This window comes from Syngnathoides biaculeatus, chromosome 7 (genome assembly GCF_019802595.1).
Source record: "Syngnathoides biaculeatus isolate LvHL_M chromosome 7, ASM1980259v1, whole genome shotgun sequence".
In the NCBI taxonomy this organism is placed as follows: domain Eukaryota; kingdom Metazoa; phylum Chordata; class Actinopteri; order Syngnathiformes; family Syngnathidae; genus Syngnathoides; species Syngnathoides biaculeatus.
Genome location: NC_084646.1, coordinates 20,378,515 through 20,398,998, shown reverse-complemented (window position 1 = coordinate 20,398,998; position 20,484 = coordinate 20,378,515). Strand labels below are relative to the sequence as shown.

General features: G+C 39.9%; 1 protein-coding gene across 4 annotated transcripts in view; it reads left to right on the top strand.

Moving 5' to 3' along the window:
- atp13a3 (ATPase 13A3) overlaps nt 1-20,484 on the top strand; it is a 65,592-nt gene continuing 45,108 nt past the window's right edge. The window contains exons 1-2 of one of the 4 annotated variants that reach the window (XM_061824129.1): nt 1-486; nt 19,653-19,726. The gene's annotated coding sequence lies outside the window, so the exon portion shown is untranslated. Of the gene's footprint in view, nt 487-602; nt 766-19,652; nt 19,727-20,484 lie in introns of those variants that run through there. The other 3 variants (XM_061824128.1, XM_061824126.1, XM_061824127.1) reach the window with 3 other exon arrangements.

The following is a 20,484-nucleotide window of genomic DNA, read 5'->3' as shown; positions in this document are numbered from 1 at the left end:
TGCCAGCCTCATGAAACACAATTTTCTGGGGTGTGAAATTCTCCTTCTGCGGATGTACAGGCAGATAACATTCTGCAAAGTGTTTTCAGTCCTAGTCTTTAACCAGGATATTAATCCATCCATTTCAGAATGCAAAAATTCCACGTTCATATCCAAAAGTGAAATATTTTTATTTTCACATTAACGAAACGCAAACGCTGGTCGTTTGCGAGGGTTGTCTGTGACGTTGCAGACGTCACGTCCTGTCGCGCCAGACAAGCAGCCGGTTCAGGCCAGTTCACGACGCGGAAAAGTGTGGAGTGTCTCGCGGAGCCGACCGATCCGAGCTGTCAACACAGCTCCGCCTCAGCACTGGCACTGTGTACACACATTATTTTGGTGTGTTACAGTCGCATCCTTACTCTTACGACGTTCCTGCCCAGATAACATCTGCTCTTATCTCATCATGACTCGAAGGTGATCTTCAGCGTGCGCAGGTGGTTCTGGGTGAGTGCGAATGTGGCGTTGGCGACTGCTGTCATCGTCACACGTGTGGCATTCGCTACTTGGCTTTTGCTAAACGCTAAAAGCTAGCTACAGCCAGAGTACACACATCGTTTAGGACGGGGCAGCGGCGTGAGGCTGCTGAAACGCTCGACAGAGCCTTGCGATACTATTGACTGTAACGATTTGGCGGACGGTTCTTGGAAATTAGTGTTCAAACTGTTTTGGGTAGTGGGTCAACGGTCTGTCTTGGCCAACGTTAGCCAGCTAGCTCGCTAACATGTAAGCAGTATTTCGTCCTTGTTTTAAGCCTTTTCTATTTGTCTGCTGAGGCTTGTGACAGATTCTGCTAAGAGTTGTATGCCTTTTGTTTATTCCTCGTGTTTGGATTATTGCTAACGTGACAACTGGGTGTTTCTTTAATAATAGCAAAATTCAGGCGTTATTGAAGCAAAATGAAGATCCAGTGGTAACTCTCATCAAAGCAAATTTTCGCTCTCAGGTTTTGTATATTTTTTTTAATTGCCCTCATTGAACTTAACTTATATTTATAAAAAATTCACCTTATTGCTTATAAGTTTAAGAGACTATGTACATACAGTCAATTTCAATGAAAAATACTATGAGACGGTTCTAGCGGAAAAATGGAGGAAAAGTGTGCTGGTGCCCAATTTCAACAACAAGGGTGACGTGAAGAGCTATGGGAACTGCAGAGGAATAAAACACAATTAGGTTAAGGAAATGAGTAGTGGAGTATAATAGCCATTTCTGCGATGAGCTACAGTATTGTTGCATGCCTAAATAGAGTTCCATCGATGTCATTTTTGACTTGATGTTGTTGAAGTACAGAGAAGGTCAGAAAGTGCTACATTGTCTTTGTAGATGTACAGTAGAGACATCTGGTGACATAGTAGTCAGAGAACAACTGTGGTACCAGATGCAAAAGTCTGAAGTTGCTGAGAAGTACGTTAGAATTGTACAGGACATGCACAAGGGCAGCAGAACAGTGATGAGGTTTGCTGTAGGTGTGACCGAGGAGTTTAAAGAAAGACTTTGTCGAAACATAGGAATGGGAGCACACATTAAAAGTTAGTAGATGAGGGTTCACTACTTCTTTTAATGCCAGAGTTATCCACAGATTTCTCTGAGAAACATCTCTAAATTGGAAAAGTATTATCGAAATTCCTCCCTTGCTCACACCTTCCAATGAGCCCGGCTGGAAAACTGACAGCCAATCAGTGTTTGCCATGCCTGCAGCCCTTCCTGTTCTGACGTGCAGATCGCTCGTAAATAGTAACCAGGAAATGGTACATGTATATACAGTCCCCTCCATAATTATTGGAACCCTTGATTAAGATGTTTTTTAGCTTCTAATATATTTTCCGAAATAATATGGGACCTTTATGGGGAAAAAAGAGAAAAATCCAACCTTCAATAGAAGTGCATTTATTCAGTGGGGAAAAAAATCCCACAAAGAAATAATTTGACATCAAATAATGTCACAATTATTAGCACCCCCTGGTGTTAATACTTTGTACAACCCCCTTTTGCCAACAAAACAGCACCTAATCTTCTATGTTTCACAAGATGGAAAAGACAGAAAGAGGGATCTTCAGCCATTCCTCTTTGCAGAATCTCTCTAAAGCATCCAGAGACCTGGGTCCTCTCCTCTGTACTCTCCTCTTCAGCTCACCCCACAGGTTTTAATGGGGTTGAGGTCTGGGGACTGAGATCGCCATGGGAGGAGCTTGATTTTTGTGTCTGGTGAACCATTTCTGTGTAGATTTGACCATATGTTTAGGGTCATTTTCTTGCTGAAAGACCCAGTGACCACCCATCTTCAACTTTCGGGAAGAGGGCAACAGATTTTGATTTAAAATGTCCTGGTATTTCAAAGCATTCATGATGCCATGCATCCTAACAAGGTGCCCAGGGCCTGTGGAAGCGAAACAGCCCCACAGCATCACTGACCCAACCCCATACTTCACATTGGGTATGAGGTGCTTTTCAGCATGCGCATCTTTCATGGTACGCCAGACCCACTTAGTGTTTGTTGCCAAAAAGCTCAATCTTGGTCTCATCTGACCAAAGCACACGGTCCCAGTTGAAGCCCCAATACCGCTTGGCTAACTCCAGAGTTTGCATTTATGATTGTGAGTGAGGAAAGGTTTTCTCCGTGCATGCCTCCCAAACTGCTTGTTGGCGTGTAGACAGCGCCTGATGGTTGATTTGGAGACTTTGTAACCCCAGGATGCGACCATTTGTTGTAATTATGTAACAGTGAGCTTTGGAGATCTTTTGATTTCTCTCACCATCCTCCTCACTGTGCGAGATGGCAAAATAAACTTGGGTCCTCGTCCAGGCTTGTTTACCGCTGTTCCAGTTGTTTTGAACTTCTTAATTATTCCTCTCAATGTGGATATGGGCAGCTGCAGTTGAGCGGCAATCTTCTTGTAGCCTCTGCCTGACCTGTGAAGGTCGACGCACATCTGCCTCACTTGTATGCTGTGTTCCTTTGTCTTTCCCATGTTTAAGAGTGGATAAGAGAAATGGCCTCTGTGTCACGTCATATTTATACCCCAGGGAAACAGAAAGTGATGAATTACTACTTAAATGTTCCTACATTCTCTGGTAAGTTTTAACTACTGTAGAAATGACAGAAATGCTTCAATTATATTTATTTCCTGGGAATTGTTTAGGGTGCCAATCATTGTGGAACAGGGGATTTAATGAAAATAATTATTTTTTAGTTAGGGATTTTTTCATTTTCTTACAATTCATTTGAGTTGAAGGTTACATTTTCCAAAAAGTTTCAGTGTGACTGATTCTTCTGCAATAAACACTGAAATTATTTTAAGGCTTTTAACACATCTTAACCGGGGGTGCCAATAATGACGGAGGGCACTGTATCCATTCATCCATTTTCTTGGCCGTACGATGGTCGAAGGTGTGCTGGAGCCTATCCCACTGCACTGCCTGGAACCATTTGGCCACTGTTCAAGTTTAGTTGTTATAAACCGCCTGCTATTCACAGGTGCACATAACAAGCGCCACCAAGACTAAAAAACATTTTAAACCATGCAAAACAATTTAGTATGATGCCAAATTATCACAAAATGTTATATGTAGAAATGTTTAACTAAAGGTGAAAGTTGGTGGAGCTGTTGTAACAAACTGCTGAGTCACAGGCAACTTCTCGAAGATATGTTAGGAGAAAAAAAAAAGTTGTGTGAGTGCACCATGTCTAGAAAACAGCAGAAGTGAAGCAACATTATTGCTGCAACAACACAAAAAGGAAAATTCTTAACGGAAATTGAAAGCCGAAACTGAGGAACCCAAGGCTGAAAAATTAAATCTAAAAGAAATGATCAAATAATCAAAATTTTTACAAGCGCTTTTCATACATAAAAATGCAACATGAAGCGCTTTACTTTAAAGCCCAAGTGACATCCCTATAAACATTATAAAATAGATATGTATTGAAAAATACATATAACATTATTCACTTCGTCTATACGAAAAAATAAATATGAGCGGATGGTGTTTTATCCATGCGCAACGTTGCGGAACTCTCACTCGACATAGAAGTGGTAGCCATATTGCCTGCAACGTCATCAGCATATGTCACACTGGAACAATCTCCATTGAAAACACTTAGTGGCACCTGGTATGGGACAGGAACAACAGAGATTTTTGGATTTTTCCGACACCCCTTCTGAACATAAGCTCTTTTCGAAGAAGAGAACATCTCACAATCGAGAAAAGTGAGCAGGGCAATATTACCATATCTTTTCGAGCTATATGGTGACAGGGTGGCTCATCGCAGCACCGAGCTGTGGTGGCCCATTACTATGCCAAGATAGGCCGCTTTACAGTGTTGTCGTTGCTCGCGGCTGAGTGTGCCATCGTCAGTGGCGATGTTCATCCGTTGGCGTTGTTAATCACTGACGGCAGGGGCCTGGCTCGGCGGTGCGATGAGCCACTCTGGCCGAAGCCATGATCAGCAGACGAGGCGCTAAAGCTGTGACCGGCGGACGCGGCGCCGATGTGCACATCGACACATTTAGCACCCCTGACTTACGTAGGCAGATCTTTCTTTGTGTTCTGAGAGAATTACGCCCCCACCACTATTTTTTTTAGCATGTCTATACACACCTACCTGTAATTTGGAACCCACGAATCTCTTGTCCTTTGCACCTTTGCAATCCATTTTTCATGACGAACCGGGTCTTTTGGAATACATACTTCTCCTTCACAGAACTTAGTTATTGCTCACTAGGTGTGAAATTCTGAAAGGTTTCCAATACCTAACAAGAACAATGCTCCTCCATCTCAGATGAGCTTGAGTTTAGAGAAGCAGGCAGCGGGCGTTTCATTTATAACCGCTTCGTACAACTAAAGCGCATGGATGTTTTAAAAAAAAAATAAATAAATAAAAATTGTGTGTTTTGTGACAGTGGCCTCTTGGAAAAGTGATTTTCACCCTCTTTATGTTCCACATATATTGAGGACTGAAAATAATGCCACCATACCGGTACCAATACTCTCCATTACTTTCACTTTGCATTATATAGTTTTAATATGCATTGGTACAGTACCTGTCATGAGTGACTATGGCCAAAATTATTTTCACGTTTATTTTGATCAGTATTGTAATCTTAGCACAATTTATTTTGTTTGGGAAAATCAGCATTTTTATTGCATTACTTTTCAATAATTATGCCAATTTTCATTGTAAAATCAAACTTTAAATAAGAATAGATCAATTCCCCAAAAACTGGAAAAAAAAATCTTTTTTTTTTTTTTTTTTTATAAACTGGTAGGTCTCAAAGGTTTTACAACATGACAATTTTATCAATTTATTTTCAAAGTGAAAGTCCAGTAGTTCAAGCTCAATGAATAGCCACAGAGGTATCTGAACTTATACAACAGAGTTGGGAAGAATCTTCTGACAAATATATTTTTTCAATTTAAGAAATAATACCAAGCATGTTTTCAGCTGTTCAGCTGAGTAAAAAGTTTGGAATACATTTGTTTTTAAGATTTATTCCTTTGCCTTTTGTAAGTTGAATAATTTTTGTTCTGTGCTTTTATTTCAGACTAAAATGAGAAATTGAATGCATACATTTTAATTTAAAAAAAAAAAAAAAAAAGCTTGAAAAACTGACTTATTCTAAACTTTTGACTGTGTAGATTCATGTCAAAATGAGATGCAGGCATCTCGTTTATGTGTCCAGTGTCTGCGACCCAGAAAATTTTGCAGTGATGCATGAAGCATATTCATTCTCCGTTTATAGTTGCGTGATTTAAGAACCCCCGTGTTTGTTGACTGGATTTTTTTCCGGACTTGATGATTTCATTTCACTTTCAACAATTGCCTTGCTGCTAATGATACAGCAAGCCACCGCTGGCAGGAAGGCGTTTGCTCCATAGATAAGTTTCACATCACACTTCTGCACCTCGGACGGGCCTTATTTTACATTTGATCATTTATTAAACCTGGCAAAAGCTCAAGTGATTAAAATCTTTTCAAAACCCAAGAGGGAGCAGAAATGATAAAGAACTGATACGTCATATTGTTTGTATGTAATAAATTCTTAAGGGCAGCATTCGGCGACTTGTTTTGTCCATTAGGTAGAAGAGAAAGAATAAGTGGTCATGGATTTTTGTTCAGGCCTGTTGTGATATTGACATGATTGGCCATTGAAGGGAGCAAAGTTTTGCTATTATGGCTCAAGAATAGGAGCGGAAGTGATAAAGAAAGCATATTGAGTGCACAGCATGATAACAAAACACATTTTCCTCCAAATGCTTCCATGAATTATGGACTTTGTCATTAGGTCATGGCTCATTGTTCACTCTTTCCTTTTCGTATCTCTGCTTAGGAACAGTACAGAAAGTTAGAGGTCATAATGTGTAAAAATATAAACTAATGCTGAGCACTTGTACAAAGAAACATTTGTTTCACTTAACTGTTAATGTTAACTATTTGTGGGAACATAGTGACAAGTCTCTGAAGATAAGTGTTTAGTGCAGACAGAAAATGTATTCCTTTTGTATAGAGCTTGTGCACGTGACGTCATCATTTTCACGGCACCATAATACCGATCAAACAGAGCTGCTCGACATTGTGGGAGACATTGAACTGGAGGAGAATATTTGCAATACCCAAGACCTGTTGTGCTGTTGGTTGTCACAACAGACGAGACAGATATTCAAAGAGAGCATTCGATGGAATACCAGCTGAAAAGACCAGAAAATAACGATGTATTTCGGCAATTAAACATGATGGATGGTGCCCAACCAAAATACACACACACCTGTGTAGCGATCGATTCATTTCAGGATGGAATTATTCTTCTCAATCTCAAATTACCAAAAAGTATTTATAATGCCAAGTTGACTCATTTGAGAACGATGCGTGTTTTTAAAAAAAAAAAAAAAAAAAAAAAAAACAACTCTTTCGCAGAGGTTTATGGAGGTTGTGTGACCGCAATTGCTTCCATGTACGTTCCATGGAGACGACTGTCCTTTTTTTTTTTTTTTTTTTCACCATGTACGTTCCATGGAGATGACTCTGTCCTCTTTTTTTATTTATTTATTACCCCCCCTCCCAGCCATAGTTAATAAATGCGCGTTTGTGTAAAAGCAGGGGTCATTTATTTATATTTGTATTTGTATTGAATACTAGCTGAAAAGATCGATGGATTCCGGCAAAGGTTAACGTGTCGCCGAACACACTTCTGCGTTCATGAGCCGTCAACCGTCTTTTTTTCAATCATAGTTAAGGAATGCGAGTTTGTGTAAAACTAAGGGTAATTTATTTAATATGGTATTTGTATTGCAGTCACTCACATTTGAAAAATGTACGGGTGTAGTCAGTCATGCCCACCGATAGTTGCGGGTGTGATTAGCGATGGAATCCCAAGACCTTAAAATAACTTGTTGTTGTACCTGAGTATGTAGTTGTTACCTAATACAATAATCATAATTTATTGACATTGCACTGAGACAGACATTTTTAAAGAGGTCAATAGACATTTAATTTCAAAACGAATGTTCATATAATCAAATCATTTTATTTCATCATGATTTATTGTTATAATCCATTGATGAAAGCTAGCATTAGATGATCTATCTCTTCTTAAAGCATGTAGAGGGGAAAGGTTTTCAACTTCAAGATAACACGATACCATGGGACAGGGTTCGCACGTGGCCCTAAAAGTCCTTAAAAATCCACGAAAACCGGTCAAGCCCCTAAAACGGCCTCAAATTTAAAAAAATCAAAGGGAGGACCTCTACCGCCAAAATTCTCCCTAAAAAATATATCTTTTATTTAAAAAAAAAAAAAAAAAAAGCGATCCGTCTGGCGTCCAAAACGGCCAGAAATTGTCAACTGAAGTCACTGTGTTGACAACAAGTCGCCATCTTGTCGATACTCCATTGTTTGTTTCCGTGAGTAGGCATTTCACTTTGTCTTCGTTACGACGTAGCGTAGTTCTTTCATCGATCCAACTTGTATCGCGGGGAAGTGCATTTTTCAAGAAGCTTGGGTTGAAAGTATGGAGTTTGAGAGCTGGGTTCGTCGAGATCCAAAAGATCGGCACATGTTTTACTGCCATCTGTGCAAGCGGTTACCAGCTTGAAAAGATGGGTGTCAAAGCGCTGGAGTCGCACCGGAAAAACAGGAGACACACTGATTTGGCGAAAACTCTCTCATCTTCTGTTGGCATGAATCTGTTTCTAAAATATCAAGATAGTGAAGCATCAACTTCAGGCAGTGGTATTAGCAGTGCATGCGCACCTACAGTTATCCAGCCATCGACTTCAACCAGCCTGAAGTCAGGCTCTATGAACGTAGTTCAATACACCAAGGCGGACTCGTTAAAGGCAGAGATCGTGTGGACTTTAAAAGTGATCTGCAGCCATTACAGTTACAAATCCTGTGAAAATAATTCGAAAGTGTTTGCAGTCATGTTCCTAGACAGTGACATTGCTAAAAACTACCACTGTGGGGAAAGGAAGACTTCGTACCTGCCCACTTTTCATCTCTACTCCCTCAAAGCCAAAAAAGCCAGAATAGAGACTGACATATCTACGCTTATTGAGAAGGCTGACTGTCTGTGTGAGGAGGCAGAAGAAAAGAGGAAGCTGAGGTTTATCACTGAGGCCAATGCACTCAGAGGGAGAGCAAAGGACAAGAGAGCCACTTTGGCACCTCCGCAGCAACAAATAGAGGAGGCACTGGGTAGGCTCAAGGAGCTAGAGTAGGGGTGCTGAGACAGACATCAGTAGAAGACATTTGTGTATACAGTTGCAATTGTCGTTAGAATCTGTTTTTCTGTAGACTGTTATGTGAAGACATTGACAATGGTCATACCAATGAGAACTACCACAAAGGGCGACAGGTGGTCACTGTCACAGGTACTGAGGTACTGGAACATTTGATGAACCAAGAACGGTTGATGGCACAATTGGGTGAGTCTTTTTGCCTTATTCTTGATTTCCCACGATAGTACTAATTTTTTTTTCCGTGCCAGCACTAAATTTTTCGTGTCAGGCCCTAAAAAGCCCTTTAATTTTTTGGGTCGGACTGAGTATGAACCCTTTGGGGGGAAATGACTATTCGTATTTAGATATATGGACAGACTCGTCTAATGTTAGAACTTAGATCAAGTCAAAGTAAATCACAATCTCATATTTATTATAGTTAGATACTGAAACATTACCTGTGTTAGATCCCAGAATATCTTTAGCAATGCATGTTGAAAGATGAATGATGCTCCCCATACACTTTTAAGGTTGTTATGTTGCCTCCTATATTTAAAAATACAGAATTAGCTTTTTGTGCACTATATTGTCTGTGCATTCATCCTCGATCAGGCTGTGCCAAGGTGGAAGTTTAACATTATACACCATCTCATCCTGTGCTTTCTACTTTGGCTTCAGACCAGACCTTTTTTACTCATAAAAGAGAAAAGCTCGTCCAGTTTTGCCACTTTTTCTTCTCTTATTCACATACCCCAACATTCATAAAAGCAACAGCACTTCCTTATTTTTTTCATTTATTTATTTTTTTTTACATTTACCATTGTTATCGGGAGAAAACACAACCAGCATGTCTAACTCTTTTTGTCTCCCTTACCCAGACGGTGTTGGTGGACTGTTTGTAATTATGTGTGTAGCCCTTTAAGACCCGAAGGGGGATGGAGTCAGTTAAACTATCAGGAGACAGTGTGCTTCCGTGTTTGGGGGGGGTTGTCATATTGTGGTTCACTGTGCTGGATTGGTTTTCATGTCTGCTGAGAATGTCTGTATTTCTACTAATAACAAATTCTATGTGCGTGATTTTTTTTTTTTTTGTGCTCGACTGCAGATTTGTGAGTGCGATGGCGCAGGGGTGTGATCGCGCCTGTCAAATCACAGTGACTGGTATTGAATACTTTCTGAAAAGATCGATGGATTGCGGCAAAGGTTAACGTGTCGCCGAACACACTTCCGCATTCACGAACCGTCAAAACTGTCACAGTGTGATTTATTCCTGATGTGAACTGATCCAGCGTCAAAGTATTCGTATGCGTCCAAACTTTTATAAACTTTCAAACTTTTTCCATGTAAATCTTGACAACTTACTCACCAGATTCCTGTGTATATCCAGTTGTCCAAGACAAAATTTCTTATTGGTGAAAACATAGATTTTGGCATTAAATACGGGTCCTCGATGCCAAGTTAATCTAATTTTTCCACGTACTGTCGTTTGTTTTCACCTTCTAAATGTCTGACGGTATCGGACAAGACTCTGTGCGTCGTACTACAAGACATATTTCCGTGTTGTCTCCTACCGACTTAGCATTGAGCAATGCTTAGCTTGACCGGCAATATGGCGAGGTAAACAAAAGTCACGTGATTTTATGATGTAGGTGCACGAGCTCTATTCCACGTGTCTTTTGCAACATGATTTACCCACCATGACAACCACTCCACTGAACTGGACAATGTCCTTTTCAGACCATTTATAGACCTCAGCTACTTCAATTCACTTTAAAGGGGAGATATTTTGTCGAAATGAACCAGTTTAGCCTTCACAATATTTAAAAATCCAAACAAAAGCATACATAGCAGGGATCAGGTTAAGTCACCCTTGACCCAATTTTTGAAAGTACCCTTCGGAAATTTGAAAAAGACAGTATGCCTGACGACGCAAACTAGGGCTAGCCTTGTCACTAATAGATATTATTCTTACTACTAGTACTACTGTTACTACTATTATTGCACTATATTGTTAGTATGATAAATACTCAAGGGTGGCAGGGGTTGATATAGTTTAAAATTTCTGTACTTTTCGGTTAGAGAGGGTTAAATGTGGCCCAGTCAAACAGAGAGTATAAATACAGTAAACATACCTTGTGTGCCACAGACTGGTTCCAAACACAAGGGGGTAAACAATAACTAAAATACTTAAGATGGCTTTATTAAATGTGTAAAGTTTTTTTTTTTTTTTTTTTTAATGGGGAAACATTTTTAATTAATCATTTTATAACTGAGCACACCCTAGATTTTGTGTTTTTATCTGAAACTTGGCTAGACCAAAATAACAGTCCAACTGCTCTCGAGTCAACTCCTCCTGATTAGTCTTATCAGTTCAGCTAGTGTGAGCCAGAGAGGAAAGGGGTCAGTCTTATTTAATGAATCAATTTAACGTCACCTATTATCGACTGGAAATTTTCAGTCTTGAATATGTGGCTATAAAGTTGAAGGCCTCATTCAGAGTCTTGTTTGATAATGTTCACAGGCTCCCTAAACACTCCGGAGCCTTTTTGGATGACTTCAGTGAACACCAATCTGATTTGTTTGATGTCTCAGCAGGACATGAAAAACTTGTCCATCCATTCATACTTAAAAATCAATAAAACAACTGCAGCTCATTCAGAACTCTGCTGCTCGAGTCCTCACTAAGATCCAAAAAAGTCGACCACATCATTCCAACTCTGAGTTCTTTGCACAGACTGTCCGTCCGTCAGAAGATAAACTTGAGTTTGAAACTTGTGTTGATGCTGGTCTATAAAGCTCTTAATGGTCCTGGACCAATATACACCAGTGACCTCCTGACCCAGTATGAGTTCTCTAGATCCTTCAGGTCGTCTGGATGATTGTTTTGTTTTTTTAATGAGTTCCGAGAGTCAGAACCAGACACAGAGAAGCTGCATTTAGCTTCTATGCCCCACAAGTCTGTAACAAACTCCTAGAAAGCCTTAGATCAGCTGAAACACTGTGTATTTAAATTCAAGTTGAAGGCACATCTTTTCTGAGCTGCTTTTTAATAAAAAATCCAAGTCTTTTCTAAATTAAATCATATTTTAACTACTGATTTTGTTTTTATCTATTGTTCTCCTCTTTTTGTGTTAATCTTAAATCATGTTTGTATTTATGTAATGATGTCTTTGTAAAGCACTTTCATTCACCCTGTTGTTGAATTGTGCTATACAAATAAACTTGCCTTGTATTGTTTAGTCCATGAGGCAGAAGAGGAAGAGTTAGGGGGTCATGGATGTTTGGTAAGACCTGTCGTAATAATGACATGATTGGCCTTTGAGGGGAGCAAAGCTTTGCTGTTATAGCCCAATAATAATAGTAATTATCATTATTCATTTATAAAATAATTTTTTAAAGTCCCTTATTGTCAGAAAAGCACAGACCTTTTCTCAACAGTATGAATACAATATGAGTATTATATCTCTGAGGAAATGAAGATTTTGGCTAGTATCTAGCTCGAATAAAAAAAACACTGTCACCTTTTGATCTGAGTATTAGAAAATATTGTTGCAAATGTACTGTATACAGTATAACTACAAAACAAGAAACTGAAACTTTTTTTTGTTCCTTTTCAAATCTCCTGCACCTGGCTGACTTAAAAAAAATGTCCATATATTGAAAAGGATACATTTGCCTGCAGTTTACATTTGCAACAGTGTTTCATAAGGTGTCCTGTCTTAAACTAACATTTAACTAGATTTAACACATCAGAATCAGATTTAAATGCAAAGTATGTAACAACACACAAAGAATTTGTCTCCGGCAGTTGGTGCCGCCCTGGGACGACATTCGTGTTGAGTACTGAGAAGAAGAACAAACAAAAAGAATGAAGAACAATAGACATTCAATTAATGGGAAACTATTCCTTATAAGAGTCTCAGTTGTGCAAAGATGCAGTCTTCTAGCTTTTAGAGCAGTTAGTGCATCAACGGCCCACATTATGTTAAGATTATACAGAGTGCCCTTATCCGTTCGCAGTTCACCATGTTACACCAGTGCAATGAAGTGTCTCGATACTACTGGTGTTTTGTTTGAGCTGAAAATAAACACCCATTCATAATCTGGGGCTGGGAATCACCTTTTTTGTAGACAGTTTTCACTTTTTGAGTCAATTTGTATGTATCGCCACCACTCCACCCACTATTGAGGACTTACACGCAATGCAAACTAGTTGCAGAGCAGGCAGGATTGTTTCAGATCCTCCACATCCTGGCCACCAGCTCTTTCCGTCGGGAAAGCCAAGAGTAGCAGTTTTTTCCTTCGGACAATTAAGTCAAATGAAAATATATATTAATAATAAACATACATAGCACTGTGTGGAAAACGTAATGCCCTCCTAAACTTAATAATCAACCCAACCTCAGTTTCATCAACTGAGGTGAAGTGTTTTCCATAAGTGGCAACAAGTTTTTCACATTTCTGTGGAGATGTGAAACACTTTTGTTCCACTCTTTCTTGCAGAATTGTTTGAAATCAGCGTCAATGAAGGTTTTTGTTTTGCAAGTCTTTACACTGATTTGAACGGCCTGATCGGATCAGCCAACAACAGGCATTTTTTGTTTATTGGCTAATCGGTTTTGATGTCATTTGCTGATCTGATCAGTGACATCATTGATCAGTTCAGAGAAAGACATTTACTCCTCATTGCTGTTGTGCACATTATATCTGAATACAGAAGCTAGTTTTTAGATGGTAGTATTTATAATTTTGGGCTTTTGACCTAGTACTGTATATATTCGATAGGCCACTAGTTATTTAAAATGTCGGCGGCATGGGAGAGAGAAGACTGCTGAGACGACACGTAATGCGTGTATCAGACTACAAGACAAATTTGGGCCTTCTCTATTTAACTGAAATGCAAGCGGTTATACACGTTACCGTGGGATTGACAACAGAAATGGATCGCCCCGACTGTATTATAAGAAGAAAAAGGGGAACAATACGTGTCTTGGTGGTAACAAGTCCTCAGGTTAGGTGAGAACGTACATGTGAGGCTTGCTTGAGATATGTTCACCTACTTTTAATACGATATGGTTTGTAAGCCATCAACAAAATGTTACGTAGCCTAGCAAGCTGCCGTTCTGTTGAACACATAATCTGACCAGAGCAGCAAATACCAACCATTTGAGACCCAAGACATACTTTACAATCAAAAAATCTGGCGGGACACCTATAAGCAAAAATGTCACAAAAAGATCTAATAGAAGACATTAATTTGTTCTGTCTGCCACTATGCCTCACTGGCATAAATAAATGAACATAGATACATTATTTATTGTAAATATATTTTTTTCTATTATCATAGAATGATTTAAATCACTGGTGTCAAACTCAAGGCCCGGGGGCCAGAGCTGACCCGCTGCGCGAGTTTATCTGGCCCGTCAAGGCAGATCATGTGTATCAACTTTGATGATTTTTGTTCAAATCTGTACCCAAATTTAAAATTATCATATAAATCAGTCACTCACATATGAAAAATGTACGGGTGTGGTTACTCATGCTCGCCGATAAAGTTGCTGGTGTAGTTATTGATGGAATCTCAAGACCTTAAAATAACTTACTGGATTAATATAACATAACTGTAAATTAAAAATAAAATAAACAAATACATAACTAAAATAGAAAACAAACATTTCAAACTCAGAAATAATTACCAATTTCAACTGATATTAGTAGAACATGATATAAAATGGTATTTAAAATTTTTCATCAATAAAAATTCTTGTGACTAACTATCAATACATGGAATGGAGGTGGACTTTTAAAGGCGGACTAACAGGTCGTTGAGGGTCACAATTCTAACTGATAGACAGGTGTTGAAATACTTATTTGTAGCTGTATCGCACAAATCGTTAAAAATCTCACACATTGTGATTTCTGGATTTTTCTTTTTGGATTATCTCTCTCGCAGTGGACATGCACCTCTGATGAAAATTTCAGACGCCTCCTTGATTTCTAAGTGGGAGAACTTGCAATATAGCAGGGTGTTCAAATACTTATTTTCTTCACTGTATGTTTATGACTTTCAACGTAGATGCGCTGGCAGTATGTGAAGAAGCACTCAACATGTGCTTTTGCCATTACTTCTGGACATGCTCAGTACGGTTAACTTGCGTTTCCTGTTTACCGGTGAATATTGATTGTTGCAGGGTTGTTGAGTTAACAACATAAACACATAAATTAATGTCAAGACTACACAAAATAAGTGACGTCTTTAAATATCTTTTTTCTACTCGTAACAAATTTTATGCGCGTGATTTTTCATGCTCGACTGTGCAGACTTGCGTGCCATTGCGCTCATCAAATCACAGTGACTGCATAAATGATAACTAATGGCCATTGCGAGAATTTTTACCACATAAAAACAGTTGAAAAACCCTTTACCCTTGATTTGTGATTCCAAAACTAGTTCATAAATTTCCTGTGTATATATGATGAGGTTTCACAGTCATACGGCCCTCTGAGGGAAAATGTAACTACAATGTAGCCCGTGACAAAAAATAAGTTTTACACCTCTGATCTAAATAGACTCACTGCTCCAGCTTGTGATTGGATCTTTTTTTTTTAAACTCTGATCAGTCCAAAAATCCTAATCGTGTAAAGTGGGGAAGTTACGGCCCATTGACCATATCTGGCCTGTTGACCAATTCAGTCCGACCCACCAAAAATTTGTACAAAATTGCCCGAGTCATCCCAAAATTACTACAGAGCTACAGAGCGCACCTGATTATAAGCCTCACCCAGTACCTAGTACATTTGTAAAGGAAATGCCATTTGGACATACATAAGATGCAAGTTCCACATTGAAACCCACGTTGAAACAAGATATTTACAAAGAAAGATGATATGCAGATTTTAATACCTTAGCTTAGCTTAACATAGCAACAACACGGTAGCATGAACTGGGCTGGTTTAAAAAAAAAAAATAAAATAAAATAAAAAAACAGCCGCAGCAGCTCCACAGAAGCAACACTGTAGGACAGCACTAACAGGGCCGGTTAAAAAAACAACATACCTAGATCACTGAGACGCAGCAGTAACACAGCAGCAACGCGCTAGTGCGGTGCTAACGCTAGCGCAGCACTAACAGGGCCAGTTAACGAAAACATACTGGTAGAAATCACTGAGACATGGCAGTAACACAGCAGCAACAGGCTAGCGCAACGCTAACAGGGCCGGTTAAAAAAAACATACCGGGAAAAGTCACTTCCTCGGCACATATATTCCACCGGTGTCACTCTTACGTTTTTTCACTCGAGTGCCCCCTTGTGGCCGTTAAAAAAATGCAGAAGTTAGCCACATCACCGCGTAAGCCGCAAGGTTGAAATCGTATGATAAAAGTTGCGGCTTATTGCCTGGAAATTATTGTACATTAATTGGACCATGTCCAATGCCAACTGGTTCAACCAGATTGTGCTGTAATGCCCACTGGTTCCACCAGGTGTTAGGTCCAGTGATACGTTGAGTTGACTTTGACTATTTTGTTGCTACTCTGCTTCAGGTCTGAACACTTCAACCCACAGGAGTAGATCAAAGAGAAGAAAGTCCACAGTGAATGCTAAGTGGTGATTCTGCTCCTTAACAATATCAGTTTAGTAATCCTCAAAAGGGTCTCGGGAGTGCTGCAGCCTATCCCAGGAAACTTTGGGCCAAGGGCGGACTACACCCTAAAGCGATATCCAGCCAGTTGCAGGGCACATATGAAGACCATCACTAAGGGGAATTGATCCCACACTGGCCACACTAAAGTCAGGCGTGTGCACCACTTCAACATCAGTGACTCTGCGTGATTGGCCATTGCATCTCAAATGGGTTCCAGTCTGACCTTTGACTAGACTACTCTAAAATCTGCCTTTTGTTTTTCAAGCTATTCAGAAGTTGACTTTCTCGTTTTTAGTCATTAATCAGTTGCAGAACCCAAGTGCACTTCAGGTTGAGGTCATGAGCTGATGGCAGAACATTCTCCTTCAGGATTTTCTATTAAAGAGTAGAATTCATGGTTGCATCAGTTATAGAAGCTTGTCAATGTCATGTGGGAGAAAAGCAAATCAAGATCATCACACAAATTCACCTGGATTATAGTTCTTGTATTTGTTTAATGATTATAAACATTTAAGTGGGGACACTCAAAATATGAGAATTTGAGAAGAGGGCTACTAATTTTTCATGAAACTTTAGTTAAATGGTCCCTTGTTCTAGCCAAGTGGATTGCTGTTCAGAGGTAGTTTTTCCACTTCATGCTTTTGTTCCATTGGCTTCATCGGACTTGGCTTTTTAAGAAGTAGGATTTGGATCTCGAGTAATTGGCATCTTGAATTTTTGCTTGTGATGTTTGAAAAGGAGCCTGAAGTAAAGCTCTATTCTGTTATGTTCGTTTTTTTTTTTTTTTTTTGTGGTAGTAATTGGCTTTCTACTTGCCCACTTTGCCTCTGCTCTACACTTATCACTTGTAGTGGTAGCGTCCTTTATATTAATATTCTATGGTTTGAATTAATTGAGTAGGTTTTGTCAATATTCTTTTCAATTCTTCTTCTTTTCCTTTCGGCTTGTCCCGTTAGGGGTCGCCACAGCGTGTCATCTTTTGCCATCTTAGCCTATCTCCTGCATCTTCCTCTCTAACCCCAACTGCCCTCATGTCTTCCCTCACCACATCCATAAACCTTCTCTTTGGTCTTCCTCTCGCTCTTTTGCCTGGGAGCTCCATCCTCAGCATCCTTCTACCAATATACTCACTCTCTCACCTCTGAACATGTCCAAACCATCGAAGTCTGCTCTCTCGAATCTTGTCTCCAAAACATCCAGCTTTGGCTGTCCCTCTAATGAGCTCATTTCTAGTCCTATCCAACCTGGTCACTGCGAGCGAGAACCTCAACATCTTCATTTCTGCCACCTCCAGTTCAGATTCCTGTTGTTTCTTCAGTGCCACTGTCTCTAATCCGTACATCATGGCCGGCCTCACCACTGTTTTGTAAACTTTGCCCTTCATCCTAGCAGACACTCTTCTGTCACATAACACACCAGACACCTTTCGCCAGCTGTTCCAACCTGCTTGGACCCGTTTCTTCACTTCCTGACCACACTCTCCATTGCTCTGTATTGTTGACCCCAAGTATTTGAAGTCATCCACCCTCGCTATCTCTTCTCCCTGTAGCCTCACTCTTCCCCCTCTACTTTTCTCATTCACGCACATATATTCTGTTTTACTTCGGCTAATCTTCATTCCTCTCCTTTCCAGTGCATGTCTCCATCTTTCCAATTGTTCCTCTGCATGCTCCCTGCTTTCACTGCATATGACAATATCATCTGCGAACATCATGGTCCAAGGGGATTCCAGTCTAACCTCATCTGTCAGCCTATCCATTACCACTGCAAACAGGAAGGGGCTCAGAGCTGATCCCTGATGCAGTCCCACCTCCACCTTAAATTCCTCTGTCACACCTAAGGCACACCTCACCATTGTTCTGCTGCCATCATACATGTCCTGTACTATTTTAACATACTTCTCTGCCACACCAGACTTACGCATGCAGTACCACAGTTCCTCTCTTGGTACTCTGTCATAGGCTTTCTCTAGATCCACGAAGACACAATGTAGCTCCTTCTGACCTTCTCTGTACTTTTCCACGAGCATCCTCAAGGCAAATAATGCATCTGTGGTACTCTTTCTAGGCATGAAACCATACTGTTGCTCGCAGATACTTACTTCTGTCCTGAGTCTAGCCTCCACTACTCTTTCCCATAACTTCATTGTGTGGCTCATCAACTTTATTCCTCTATAGTTCCCACAGCTCTGAACATCCCCTTTGTTCTTAAAAATGGGAACTAGAACACTTTTCCTCCATTCTTCAGGCATCTTTTCGCCCGCTAGTATTCTGTTGAATAAGTTGGTCAAAAACTCCACAGCCATCTCTCCAAATTGCTTCCATACCTCTACCGGTATGTCATCAGGACCAACTGCCTTCCCATTTTTCATCCTTTGTAATGCCTTTCTGACTTCCCCCTTAGTAATCATTTCCACTTCCTGGTCATTCACTCTTGCCTCTTCAACTCTTCCTTCTCTCTCATTTTCTTTATTCATCAACTTCTCAAAGTATTCTTTCCATCTATTTAGCACATTACCGGCACCAGTCAACAAATTTCCATCTCTATCCTTAATCACCCTGACCTTCTGCACATCCTTCCCATCTCTATCCCTCTGTCTGGCCAACCTGTAGAGATCCTTTTCTCCTTCTTTCGTGTCCAACCTGGTGTACATGTCTTCATATGCCTCTTGTTTAGCCTTTGCCACCTCTACCTTTGCCCTACGTCGCATCTCGATGTACTCCTTTCGCCTCTCCTCAGTCCTCTCAGTATCCCACTTCTTCTTCGCTAATCTCTTTCCTTGTATGACTCCCTGTATTATGGGGTTCCACCACCAAGTCTCCTTCTCCCCTTTCCTACCAGATGACACACCAAATACTTTCCTGCCTGTCTCTCTGATCACCTTGGCTGTCGTCGTCCAGTCTTCCGGGAGCTTCGGTTGTCCATCGAGAGCCTGTCTCACCTCTTTCCGGAAGGCCGCACAACATTCTTCCTTTCTCAGCTTCCACCACAATACTGTAATAATGATAAACCTTACACACTGCAGTGTTGTCGTCTTCTTGAAGCTTTGGACCTCTGAGCTACTGCAGACCATTATAGATCAGATGTGATTGAAATGTCCTAATTTGATTTAATATAGTGCCTGTCCACAAGTTTTGTGGCGTTTATTTTTGAGTGTATGATTGTTGCCCAGTGAAAGCATTTTAATATACTGTACTTTTTCTTCAGAACTATCTGTTAAGGTGAAGTCATTGTGACGTTATTTGTTCATCTAGGGTTCCAGGTTGGTGTGTCAAGAGCAAGCTAACAGCAGGAGACCACCTCGGGCGGTCTGTCCTGGGCTCTCAAGGTAGAAACATTAACTCTCTCTAAAAAGATTTAGGATATTTTCTGGGGTGACTGATGAGCAGCACCCACCCAAATGAATCAGCTTTTAACTGTACTTTTAATAAGTATATCTGCAGAATTGTTAATTCGTCAGAAATGTTTTTCAAGCATGAGATACTTTTTTAAGGTCATGCCACTGTATTTTAATCTGACTCAAGTCTGACCTTTGTGTAGCCCATTGCAAAACCCTTTTTTTGTTTTTGTTTTTGTTTTTAAGCCGTTCAGAAGTTGACCTGCTGGTCTATTTTGTATCATTATATTGTTACACAACACGTGTGCTTCACCTTGTGGTCACAATTTATGATTGAACGTTCTCTTTCTGGATTAGCTGTTAAAAAGCAGAATTCATTTACTGCTGTAAAGGCGATCTGACTGAAGGAATAGGCCAAAATACCAGCAACATTCTGTGAAACCTGTGTGAAGACTTGCATAAAACATCTGTCCTCTCTCATTGCCAATAAAAGGGCTATAACACAAGTATTGAGATGAAATTTTGTTGTTGACCAAATACGTATTTTCCACCATAATCTTCACATGATTTCTTAAAAAAATCAGACAGTGATTTTTCTGGATTTTCTTTTTCTTCATTTTGTCTCTCAGGTGAAGTATACCTATGATGAAAAATACAGGCCTCTGATCTTTTTAAATGGGAGAACTTCCACAATTGGATTAGAATTAAATATTAATTTAAGAAAATGTCATCAGGTATTGTCAGGAACT